Here is a 14,008-nt window from a genome sequence, read left to right as displayed (position 1 = left end):
TACGCTTATTAGCAATGGGTGTGGATGAAACACCTGAACTCCATAAGTATCTACATACCTAAAATACACACACACATATATATATATATATATATATATTAATATATATATATATATATATATTTTAATATATATATATATATTTTAATATATATATATATATTTTAATATATATATATATATATATATATATACACACACACATATATACATATACACACACATATACATTTTATTTTTTTATGATATTACACACACACACAAAATACTCAATTACTTTTTTTTTCTTTAATTGCAAGGATTTTGGAATTCCAAAATCCTTGCAATTATTAAAGACGAAAAAAAAAAAAAAAAAAAAAAGTAATATAGGAATTACAATCACTAAAAATAAATGCGACCTTCTTTCATCAGTTAAAAAACAAACACTGATGAATAGGCACCTTTATTTCATTTCACCACAGCTTCAGTACTAACCTAAGCACCCACGGCACAACTTTTTTTGAAATGAGAACGTTTCCACCTTAGTCAATAGCTGTGATATTGAAAAACTGAGCTGTGTTGTGGATGGCCAGAGGCGTTTAGATTACCACTGAGCCTGTGCCGAAATTTTTTAAACTGAAGGATGGTCACCTTTATTTTATGTGATGGTAAATTCTAGCGTTTTATAAACAGTAGGATTTATCATCTCTTTAATGCATACCCATATCAATAAAAAAAAAACTATAAACACAATGTAAGATCAGTCACAACTTTATTAATATAACAGATATCAAACACCTTAACAGCATTGTATTAAATAGGCAGGTTTATAGTTCAAACAGGAACACCAAGGACAATCCCTTTCCACGGGTACACCGAGTTGTGAGAGCAGCAGTTACACAAAACACACACACGTACTCCAACTGGAAAACACCTGCAAAATAAAAATAAAAAAAAGTGAGAATACAGAACAAAATTTCAAGTTCCTCCTACAAACCCTAAAGCATAGCATACAGTAGAAACGGTGTACACTTTTCTCCTCAACAGGATCCATTTAAATGGGTTGTAATTCAGGGAACACCTACAATGGGTATCAACTTATTCAGCAAAGTTTTTTTTTTTTTTCATTTAAACCCTTTAACGAACAGCTCCATCCCCTGTATAGCGCTAGTTGTTTAGCCCTTAAAGGGACAGTCTACCATAGAATTGTTATTATTTTTAAAGATAGATAATCCATTTATTACCCATTCCCCAGTTTTACATAACCAACAGTTATATTAGTACACTTTTTATCTCTGTGATTACCTTGTATCTAGGAACCTTCTTACAGCCCCCTGATCACATGACTGACTGTTTATTATCTATTGTCTTAAATTTAGCATTGTTTTGTGCTAAATCTTAAATAGCCCCCTGTGCCTGAACACAGTGTTATCTATATGGCCCATGTGTACTTTCGGTCTCTGTGTTGAAAAGAGATTTAAAAAGCATGTGATAAGAGGCAGCCCTCAAAGGCTTAGAGAAATTAGCATATGAGCCTACCTATGTTTAGTTTAAACTAAGAATACCAAGAGAAAAAAGCAAATTTGATGATAAAAGTAAATTGGAAAGTCAATTAAAATTAAAAGTCCTATCTGAATAATGAAAGTTTAATTTATACTAGACTGTCCCTTTAAGGACGCTACTGTCCTGGGCTCTTTCTGCAGCAATCTCGCTGACAGTGGCTGGATTGCATGTCCAACTAGAGAAAAGGCTTGTTTATTTTAAAAAAAAAATTAAAAAAATTATATATATATATATATATTTTGCATATTGGGTTCTCCGAAGAGAGAAGCGCTCTACCAATAACGAACAACAGCTCATTAGCTAGTTCTATGGCGATTTACCACCCAGAAGCAGCCTCTTTTAGACCAGTGTGCTTTTCACAGAGGAAAACTTTCCTGAAGTATATCAGTCTGATCCCACCATGCAAGGTCAGTCCAGCCCCGAAATACCAGGCAATTCTCCTCTGAACAAGGAACATGACAACCCCAGACGATCGTTTCGGCCTCCTATGGGCCTCGTCAGTGAGGTGCAGCCACATTCCTCTAGGCACACTGGGCAGGGAGTCCACGTCTGGTTTCCCCCATCACCCATAGGGAGACCTCCCCAGGGTGATTTATAATTTGCATATTGGGTTCTCCGAAGAGAGAAGCGCTCTACCAGGAACGAACAACAGCTCATTAGCTAGTTCTATGGCGATTTACCACCCAGAAGCAGCCTCTTTTAGACCAGTGTGCTTTTCACAGAGGAAAACTTTCCTGAAGTATATCAGTCTGATCCCGCCAAGTAAGGTCAGTCCAGCCCCGAAATACCAGGCAATTCTCCTCTGAACAAGGAACATGACAACCCCAGACGATCGTTTCGGCCTCCTATGGGCCTCGATCGTCTGGGGTTGTCATGTTCCTTGTTCAGAGGAGAATTGCCTGGTATTTCGGGGCTGGACTGACCTTGCATGGTGGGATCAGACTGATATACTTCAGGAAAGTTTTCCTCTGTGAAAAGCACACTGGTCTAAAAGAGGCTGCTTCTGGGTGGTAACTCGCCATAGAACTAGCTAATGAGCTGCTGTTCGTTCCTGGTAGAGCGCTTCTCTCTTCGGAGAACCCAATATGCAAATTATAAATCACCCTGGGGAGGTCTCCCTATGGGTGATGGGGGAAACCAGACGTGGACTCTCTGCCCAGTGTGCCTAGAGGAATGTGGCTGCACCTCACTGACGAGGCCCATAGGAGGCCGAAACGATCGTCTGGGGTTGTCATGTTCCTTGTTCAGAGGAGAATTGCCTGGTATTTCGGGGCTGGACTGACCTTGCATGGCGGGATCAGACTGATATACTTCAGGAAAGTTTTCCTCTGTGAAAAGCACACTGGTCTAAAAGAGGCTGCTTCTGGGTGGTAAATCGCCATAGAACTAGCTAATGAGCTGTTGTTCGTTCCTGGTAGAGCGCTTCTCTCTTCGGAGAACCCAATATGCAATATATATATATATATATATATATATAAAACTAGATGGCGGATACTATTTTGAGGGTAAGAGATGTGTGTGTACTCAATAAACCACTTGGCATTCAAGTTCTTGGTTCCTCGTTTTCTCTTTTCAAGATATATATACATATATATACATATATATACATACATATACATACATACATACATACACATACATATATATATATATATATATATATATATATATATATATATATATATATATATATATATATATATATATACATACACACACACATATACATACACACATACATAAATAAATATAAACAGAATTTATGCTTACCTGATAAATTACTTTCTCCAACGGTGTGTCCGGTCCACGGCATCATCCTTACTTGTGGGATATTCTCTTCCCCAACAGGAAATGGCAAAGAGCCCAGCAAAGCTGGTCACATGATCCCTCCTAGGCTCCGCCTACCCCAGTCATTCGACCGACGTAAAGGAGGAATATGCATAGGAGAAATCATATGATACCGTGGTGACTGTAGTTAGAGAAAATAACTCATCAGACCTGATTAAAAAAACCAGGGCGGGCCGTGGACCGGACACACCGTTGGAGAAAGTAATTTATCAGGTAAGCATAAATTCTGTTTTCTCCAACATAGGTGTGTCCGGTCCACGGCGTCATCCTTACTTGTGGGAACCAATACCAAAGCTTTAGGACACGGATGATGGGAGGGAGCAAATCAGGTCACCTAGATGGAAGGCACCACGGCTTGCAAAACCTTTCTCCCAAAAATAGCCTCAGAAGAAGCAAAAGTATCAAATTTGTAAAATTTGGTAAAAGTGTGCAGTGAAGACCAAGTCGCTGCCTTACATATCTGATCAACAGAAGCCTCGTTCTTGAAGGCCCATGTGGAAGCCACAGCCCTAGTGGAGTGAGCTGTGATTCTTTCAGGAGGCTGCCGTCCGGCAGTCTCATAAGCCAATCGGATGATGCTTTTAAGCCAAAAAGAGAGAGAGGTAGAAGTTGCTTTTTGACCTCTCCTTTTACCAGAATAAACAACAAACAAAGAAGATGTTTGTCTGAAATCCTTTGTAGCCTCTAAATAGAATTTTAGAGCACGAACTACATCCAAATTGTGTAACAAACGTTCCTTCTTTGAAACTGGATTCGGACACAAAGAAGGCACAACTATCTCCTGGTTAATGTTTTTGTTAGAAACAACTTTCGGAAGAAAACCAGGTTTAGTACGCAAAACCACCTTATCTGCATGGAACACCAGATAAGGAGGAGAACACTGCAGAGCAGATAACTCTGAAACTCTTCTAGCAGAAGAAATTGCAACCAAAAACAAAACTTTCCAAGATAGTAACTTAATATCTACGGAATGTAAGGGTTCAAACGGAACCCCTTGAAGAACTGAAAGAACTAAATTGAGACTCCAAGGAGGAGTCAAAGGTTTGTAAACAGGCTTGATTCTAACCAGAGCCTGAATAAAAGCTTGAACATCTGGCACAGCCGCCAGTTTTTTGTGAAGTAAAACAGATAAAGCAGAAATCTGTCCCTTCAAAGAACTTGCAGATAATCCTTTCTCCAAACCCTCCTGTAGAAAGGATAGAATCTTAGGAATTTTTATCTTGTTCCATGGGAATCCTTTAGATTCACACCAACAAATATATTTTTTCCATATTTTATGGTAAATTTTCCTAGTTACAGGCTTTCTAGCCTGAACAAGAGTATCAATGACAGAATCTGAAAACCCACGCTTTGATAAAATCAAGCGTTCAATCTCCAAGCAGTCAGTTGGAGTGAAGCCAGATTCGGATGTTCGAATGGACCTTGAACAAGAAGGTCCTGTCTCAAAGGTAGCTTCCATGGTGGAGCCGATGACATTCACCAGGTCTGCATACCAAGTTCTGCGTGGCCACGCAGGAGCTATCAAGATCACCGAAGCCCTCTCCTGATTGATCCTGGCTACCAGCCTGGGAATGAGAGGGAACGGTGGGAATACATAAGCTAGGTTGAAGGTCCAAGGCGCTATCAGTGCATCTACTAGAGTCGCCTTGGGATCCCTGGATCTGGACCCGTAGCAAGGAACCTTGAAGTTCTGACGAGACGCCATCAGGTCCATGTCTGGAATGCCCCATAATTGAGTTATTTGGGCAAAGATTTCCGGATGGAGTTCCCACTCCCCCGGATGGAAAGTCTGACGACTCAGAAAATCCGCTTCCCAATTTTCCACTCCTGGGATGTGGATTGCAGACAAGTGGCAGGAGTGATTCTCCGCCCATTGAATTATTTTGTTCACTTCCTCCATCGCCAGGGAACTCCTTGTTCCCCCCTGATGGTTGATATATGCAACAGTCGTCATGTTGTCTGATTGAAACCTTATGAATTTAGCCTTTGCTAGTTGAGGCCAAGCTTTGAGAGCATTGAATATCGCTCGCAGTTCCAGAATGTTTATCGGGAGAAGAGATTCTTCCCGAGACCATAGACCCTGAGCTTTCAGGGGTTCCCAGACCGCGCCCCAGCCCACCAGACTGGCGTCGGTCGTGACAATGACCCACTCTGGTCTGCGGAAGCTCATTCCCTGTGACAGGTTGTCCAGGTTCAGCCACCAACAGAGTGAATCTCTGGTTCTATGATCTACTTGGATCGTCGGAGACAAGTCTGTATAATCCCCATTCCACTGTCTGAGCATGCACAGTTGTAATGGTCTTAGATGAATTCGTGCAAAAGGAACTATGTCCATTGCCGCAACCATCAAACCTATTACTTCCATGCACTGCGCTATGGAAGGAAGAAGAACAGAATTAAGTACTTGACAAGAGCTTAGAAGTTTTGATTTTCTGGCCTCTGTCAGAAAAATCTTCATTTCTAAGGAGTATATTATTGTTCCCAAGAAGGGAACTCTTGTTGACGGGGACAGAGAGCTTTTTTCTATGTTCACTTTCCACCCGTGAGATCTGAGAAAGGCTAGGACAATGTCCGTATGAGCCTTTGCTTTTGACAGAGACGACGCTTGAATCAGTATGTCGTCCAAGTAAGGTACTACTGCAATGCCCCTTGGTCTTAGAACCACTAGAAGGGACCCTAGTACCTTTGTGAAAATCCTTGGAGCAGTGGCTAATCCGAACGGAAGTGCCACAAACTGGTAATGCTTGTCCAGAAAGGCGAACCTTAGGAACCGATGATGTTCCTTGTGGATAGGAATATGTAGATACGCATCCTTTAAATCCACCGTGGTCATGAATTGACCTTCCTGGATGGTAGGAAGAATTGTTCGAATGGTTTCCATCTTGAACGATGGAACCCTGAGAAATTTGTTTAGAATCTTGAGATCTAAAATTGGTCTGAATGTTCCTTCTTTTTTGGGAACTATGAACAGATTGGAGTAAAACCCCATCCCTTGTTCTCCTAATGGAACAGGATGAATCACTCCCATTCTTAACAGGTCTTCTACACAATGTAAGAATGCCTGTCTTTTTATTTGGTTTGAAGACAATTGAGACCTGTGGAACCTCCCCCTTGGGGGTAGTTCCTTGAATTCCAGGAGATAACCTTGAGAAACTATTTCTAGCGCCCAAGGATCCTGAACATCTCTTGCCCAAGCCTGAGCAAAGAGAGAGAGTCTGCCCCCCACCAGATCCGGTCCCGGATCGGGGGCCAACACTTCATGCTGTTTTAGTAGCAGTGGCAGGTTTCTTGGCCTGCTTACCCTTGTTCCAGCCTTGCATCGGTCTCCAGGCTGGTTTGGTTTGAGAACTATTACCCTCTTGCTTAGAGGGTGTAGAATTTGAGGCTGGTCCGTTTCTGCGAAAGGGACGAAAAACAGAATTTATGTTTACCTGATAAATTACTTTCTCCAACGGTGTGTCCGGTCCACGGCGTCATCCTTACTTGTGGGATATTCTCCTCCCCAATAGGAAATGGCAAAGAGCCCAGCAAAGCTGGTCACATGATCCCTCCTAGGCTCCGCCTACCCCAGTCATTCGACCGACGTACAGGAGGAAATATGCATAGGAGAAACCATGATACCGTGGTGACTGTAGTTAGAGAAAATAATTCATCAGACCTGATTAAAAAAACCAGGGCGGGCCGTGGACCGGACACACCGTTGGAGAAAGTAATTTATCAGGTAAACATAAATTCTGTTTTCTCCAACATAGGTGTGTCCGGTCCACGGCGTCATCCTTACTTGTGGGAACCAATACCAAAGCTTTAGGACACGGATGAAGGGAGGGAGCAAATCAGGTCACCTAAATGGAAGGCACCACGGCTTGCAAAACCTCTCCCCCAAAAATAGCCTCAGAAGAAGCAAAAGTATCAAACTTGTAAAATTTGGTAAAAGTGTGCAGTGAAGACCAAGTCGCTGCCCTACATATCTGATCAACAGAAGCCTCGTTCTTGAAGGCCCATGTGGAAGCCACAGCCCTAGTGGAATGAGCTGTGATTCTTTCGGGAGGCTGCCGTCCGGCAGTCTCGTAAGCCAATCTGATGATGCTTTTAATCCAAAAAGAGAGAGAGGTAGAAGTTGCCTTTTGACCTCTCCTTTTACCGGAATAAACAACAAACAAGGAAGATGTTTGTCTAAAATCCTTTGTAGCATCTAAATAGAATTTTAGAGCGCGAACAACATCCAAATTGTGCAACAAACGTTCCTTCTTTGAAACTGGTTTCGGACACAGAGAAGGTACGATAATCTCCTGGTTAATGTTTTTGTTAGAAACAACTTTTGGAAGAAAACCAGGTTTAGTACGTAAAACCACCTTATCTGCATGGAACACCAGATAAGGGGGAGAACACTGCAGAGCAGATAATTCTGAAACTCTTCTAGCAGAAGAAATTGCAACTAAAAACAAAACTTTCCAAGATAATAACTTAATATCAACGGAATGTAAGGGTTCAAACGGAACCCCCTGAAGAACTGAAAGAACTAAATTGAGACTCCAAGGAGGAGTCAAAGGTTTGTAAACAGGCTTAATTCTAACCAGAGCCTGAACAAAGGCTTGAACATCTGGCACAGCTGCCAGCTTTTTGTGAAGTAACACAGACAAGGCAGAAATCTGTCCCTTCAGGGAACTTGCCGATAATCCTTTTTCCAATCCTTCTTGAAGGAAGGATAAAATCTTAGGAATCTTAACCTTGTCCCAAGGGAATCCTTTAGATTCACACCAACAGATATATTTTTTCCAAATTTTGTGGTAAATCTTTCTAGTTACAGGCTTTCTGGCCTGAACAAGAGTATCGATAACAGAATCTGAGAACCCTCGCTTCGATAAGATCAAGCGTTCAATCTCCAAGCAGTCAGCTGGAGTGAAACCAGATTCGGATGTTCGAACGGACCCTGAACAAGAAGGTCTCGTCTCAAAGGTAGCTTCCAAGGTGGAGCCGATGACATATTCACCAGATCTGCATACCAAGTCCTGCGTGGCCACGCAGGAGCTATCAAGATCACCGACGCCCTCTCCTGATTGATCCTGGCTACCAGCCTGGGGATGAGAGGAAACGGCGGGAACACATAAGCTAGCTTGAAGGTCCAAGGTGCTACTAGTGCATCCACTAGAGCCGCCTTGGGATCCCTGGATCTGGACCCGTAGCAAGGAACTTTGAAGTTCTGACGAGAGGCCATCAGATCCATGTCTGGAATGCCCCACAGCTGAGTGACTTGGGCAAAGATTGAATCGATTTAGCCCAGAAAAAGTCTACAGTCTTAATAAGCCCTTGTGAAGCCCTTATTTACGATCGTAATAAACATGGCTTACCGGATCCCATAGGGAAAATGACAGCTTCCAGCATTACATCGTCTTGTTAGAATGTGTCATACTTCAAGCAGCAAGAGACTGCTCACTGTTCCCCCAACTGAAGTTAATTGCTCTCAACAGTCCTGTGTGGAACAGCCATGGATTTTAGTGACGGTTGCTAAAATCATTTTCCTCATACAAACAGAAATCTTCATCACTTTTCTGTTTCTGAGTAAATAGTACATACCAGCACTATTTCAAAATAACAAACTCTTGATTGAATAATAAAAACTACAGTTAAACACTAAAAAACTCTAAGCCATCTCCGTGGAGATGTTGCCTGTACAACGGCAAAGAGAATGACTGGGGTAGGCGGAGCCTAGGAGGGATCATGTGACCAGCTTTGCTGGGCTCTTTGCCATTTCCTGTTGGGGAAGAGAATATCCCACAAGTAAGGATGACGCCGTAGACCGGACACACCTATGTTGGAGAAATATATATATATATATAGAGAAGAAAGTAAAATGTGTTCACTCAGTATACTGGGTAGACACAAGTGATACTCTATAGTTGGCGCTAGTCAGTATTGTGTATGGTATAGTGGCAGCTATATGGGACAAATACAACGGCAAAGAGAATGACTGGGGTAGGCGGAGCCTAGGAGGGATCATGTGACCAGCTTTGCTGGGCTCTTTGCCATTTCCTGTTGGGGAGGAGAATATCCCACAAGTAAGGATGACGCCGTGGACCGGACACACCTATGTTGGAGAAATTTGGCTTATTTTTAGCCTTAAAAGACCTATCCTGAGGAAGGGCGTGGCCCTTTCCCCCAGTGATGTCTGAAATAATCTCTTTCAAGTCAGGGCCAAACAGCGTTTTACCTTTGAAAGGGATGTTAAGCAATTTGTTCTTGGAGGACACATCCGCTGACCAAGACTTTAGCCAAAGCGCTCTGCGCGCCACAATAGCAAAACCTGAATTTTTCGCCGCTAATCTAGCTAATTGCAAAGTGGCCTCTAAGATAAAAGAGTTAGCCAGTTTAAGTGCTTGAACTCTGTCCATAACCTCCTCATACGAAGAGTCTTTATTGAGCGACTTTTCTAGTTCTTCGAACCAGAAACACGCTGCTGTAGTGACAGGAACAATGCATGAAATTGGTTGTAGAAGGTAACCTTGCTGAACAAACATCTTTTTAAGCAAACCCTCTAATTTTTTATCCATAGGATCTTTGAAAGCACAACTATCTTCTATAGGGATAGTAGTGCGTTTGTTTAGAGTAGAAACCGCCCCCTCGACCTTGGGGACTGTCTGCCATAAGTCCTTTCTGGGGTCGACCATAGGAAATAATTTTTTAAATATAGGGGGAGGAACAAAAGGTATGCCGGGCCTTTCCCATTCCTTATTTACAATGTCCGCCACCCGCTTGGGTATAGGAAAAGCATCGGGGGGCACTGGGACCTCTAGGAACTTGTCCATCTTACATAACTTCTCTGGAATGACCAAATTGTCACAATCATCCAGAGTAGATAACACCTCCTTAAGCAGAGCGCGGAGATGTTCTAATTTAAATTTAAAAGTAATAACATCAGGTTCAGCTTGTTGAGAAATTTTTCCTGAATCTGAAATTTCTCCCTCAGACAAAACCTCCCTCCTGGCCCCTTCAGATTGGTGTGAGGGTATGTCAGAACCATTATCATCAGCGTCCTCATGCTCTTCAGTATCTAAAACAGAGCAATCGCGCTTTCTCTGATAAGTGGGCATTTTGGACAAAATGTTTTTAATAGAATTATCCATTACAGCCGTTAATTGTTGCATAGTAAGAAGGATTGGCGCACTAGATGTACTAGGGGCCTCTTGTGTGGGCAAGACTGGTGTAGACACAGAAGGGGATGATGCAGTACCATGCTTACTCCCCTCGCTTGAGGAATCATTTTGGGCAACATCATTATCTGTCACATTCATCACATATATTTAAATGGGGAGGAACCTTGGCTTCCAAACATACAGAACATCGTCTATCTGATGGTTCAGACATGTTAACAGGCATAAACTTGATAACAAAGCACAAAAAACGTTTTAAAATAAAACCGTTACTGTCACTTTAAATTTTAAACTGAACACACTTTATTACTGAATATGTGAAAAAGTATGAAGGAATTGTTCAAAATTCACCAAAATTTCACCACAGTGTCTTAAAGCCTTAAAAGTATTGCACACCAAATTTGAAAGCTTTAACTCTTAAAATAACGGAACCGGAGCCGTTTTTACATTTAACCGCTATGCAGTCCCTGGTATCTGCTTTGCTGAGACCCAACCAAGCCCAGAGGGGAATACGATACCAAATGACGCCTTCAATAAGCTTTTTCAGTGGTTCTTAGCTCCTCACACATGCATCTGCATGCCTTGCTTTCCAAAAACAACTGCGCATTAGTGGCGCGAAAATGAGGCTCTGCCTATGACTAGAAAAGGCCCCCAGTGAAAAAGGTGTCCAATACAGTGCCTGCCGTTTTTTTTAATACATCCCCAAGATTAAAAGAACTATTTATAGTTATAATCCACTAAATATACTTATAAAGTAATCGTTTTAGCCCAGAAAAATGTCTACCAGTCTTTAAAGCCCTTGTGAAGCCCTTTATTCTTATACTAAACTAAGAAAATGGCTTACCGGTTCCCATAGGGAAAATGACAGCTTCCAGCATTACCAAGTCTTGTTAGAAATGTGTCATACCTCAAGCAGCAAAAGTCTGCCCACTGTTTCCCCCAACTGAAGTTAATTCATCTCAACAGTCCTGTGTGGAAACAGCCATCGATTTTAGTAACGGTTGCTAAAATCATTTTCCTCTTACAAACAGAAATCTTCATCTCTTTTCTGTTTCAGAGTAAATAGTACATACCAGCACTATTTTAAAATAACAAACTCTTGATTGAAGAATAAAAACTACATTTAAACACCAAAAAACTCTTAGCCATCTCTGTGGAGATGTTGCCTGTGCAACGGCAAAGAGAATGACTGGGGTAGGCGGAGCCTAGGAGGGATCATGTGACCAGCTTTGCTGGGCTCTTTGCCATTTCCTGTTGGGGAAGAGAATATCCCACAAGTAAGGATGACGCCGTAGACCGGACACACCTATGTTGGAGAAATATATATATATATATATATATAGAGAAGAAAGTAAAATGTGTTCACTCAGTATACTGGGTAGACACAAGTGATACTCTATAGTTGGCGCTAGTCAGTATTGTGTATGGTATAGTGGCAGCTATATGGGACAAATACTGGTTGAGATGTGAGGTCCCAGTCAGTAAGTGAAAAATGTGTATACAAGAATAGATACAGCGCCTATATATCCATTTAGAATATGGATGGTGTATGGGAATATGAGTGAGAACTAGAGCTGATTATTAGATAAATAATAGCAATTAAAAGAATATTTAAAAAATATAAATTATTAGAATCAATTATGCTTGAAGAATGATGAATAGATTATGAAACAGTGTTCATATGAGTCTTTAGACAATATATAGTCCGTAATAAATCTTCATAAGCAGTTGGTATCAGTAAATAGATGGTATGTAATACCCTTACCAGATATTACCTCAATCTGATGAGGTAAGTATGCCGCACTGGGGGTATATACAGATGGTAGAATCTTCTCCTTGTATTCAGATGTGGTGCCTCTTGGGTTTTCGTGAGCCTCCTGGAGTATGCAGGGATATGTTTCTTGTTGTAGATAGATCCCTTGTACTTCCTTTATGTTGGTAGTTAGCCTCTTGGAGTACCTTTTCTGTCTTGGTATACACTGTTGTTTCATATGGAAGCCTGCTCCTAATAAACTTTCTTGCATCGACCTTTAAGACTCAGCGTCTCCTTTTCCTCATCTTAAGATGCTATCATGGCCAAACTTCTTCTAAGTGAATTGGAATCTCACAATTTCCTCAGCTCAGCAGAGTAAGTTCTGTGTAAAAAGTTATACTCAACTGCTCCCAGCTGCAGGTAAATTTTTTTAAAGAAATGAACAGCAGCCAATCAGCATCGTTGATGCTGATTGGCTGCTGTTCATTTCTTTAAAAATTTTTACCTGCAGCTGGGAGCAGTTGAGTATAACTTTTTACACAGAACTTACTCTGCTGAGCTGAGGAAATTGTGAGATTCCAATTCACTTAGAAGAAGTTTGGCCATGATAGCATCTTAAGATGAGGAAAAGGAGACGCTGAGTCTTAAAGGTCGATGCAAGAAAGTTTATTAGGAGCAGGCTTCCATATGAAACAACAGTGTATACCAAGACAGAAAAGGTACTCCAAGAGGCTAACTACCAACATAAAGGAAGTACAAGGGATCTATCTACAACAAGAAACATATCCCTGCATACTCCAGGAGGCTCACGAAAACCCAAGAGGCACCACATCTGAATACAAGGAGAAGATTCTACCATCTGTATATACCCCCAGTGCGGCATACTTACCTCATCAGATTGAGGTAATATCTGGTAAGGGTATTACATACCATCTATTTACTGATACCAACTGCTTATGAAGATTTATTACGGACTATATATTGTCTAAAGACTCATATGAACACTGTTTCATAATCTATTCATCATTCTTCAAGCATAATTGATTCTAATAATTTATATTTTTTAAATATTCTTTTAATTGCTATTATTTATCTAATAATCAGCTCTAGTTCTCACTCATATTCCCATACACCATCCATATTTTAAATGGATATATAGGCGCTGTATCTATTCTTGTATACACATATATATATATATATATATATATATATATATATATATATATATATATATATATATATATACACGCACACATATACACACACCTATCCTCACTCATCAACAAATATACTCCAGTCCGCCCCATAAGATCCAACAATGACCTGCTCCTTGCATCTTCTACCATCATGTCCTCTCATGCTAGGCTACAGGACTTCTCTAGTGCGGCACCAACCCTCTGGAACGCACTTCCTAGAGCTGTCAGACTTTCCCCTAACCTTTCCTCCTACAAATGCTCCCTAAAGACCTTTCTGTTCATGGAAGCCTATCTCCAAATCAGTAACAAATTAATTCCACTTGCCTAATCGCTGCCCTCATCTAACTCCACACTATCATTCTCACCTTTGTAGTCTCCACCTCCTGTTTCTCACCCTCCTACCCATCTAGATTGTAAGTTCCCACGGGAACAGGGCCCTCAATTCCCCCTGTATTTGTTAAACTTTGTCTAGTGTATTTTATATTTTGCATACAAAGAGAGAAGCGCTCTACCAGGAACGA

The 14,008-nt window shown here is 41.2% G+C and overlaps 1 long non-coding RNA gene across 1 annotated transcript in view; it reads right to left on the bottom strand.

Moving 5' to 3' along the window:
• Positions 1-734: 734 nt before the first annotated feature.
• The window catches only part of LOC128659409 (uncharacterized), an 84,860-nt gene continuing 71,586 nt past the window's right edge, over positions 735-14,008 (bottom strand). Inside the window, exon 6 of the long non-coding RNA XR_008402370.1 lies at positions 735-913. This is a non-coding gene — a long non-coding RNA (uncharacterized LOC128659409). The remainder of the gene's footprint in view (positions 914-14,008) is intronic.

The sequence above is a fragment of the Bombina bombina genome, chromosome 5 (genome assembly GCF_027579735.1).
Source record: "Bombina bombina isolate aBomBom1 chromosome 5, aBomBom1.pri, whole genome shotgun sequence".
Taxonomy (NCBI): domain Eukaryota; kingdom Metazoa; phylum Chordata; class Amphibia; order Anura; family Bombinatoridae; genus Bombina; species Bombina bombina.
This window is presented reverse-complemented; position numbering and strand designations above follow the sequence as displayed.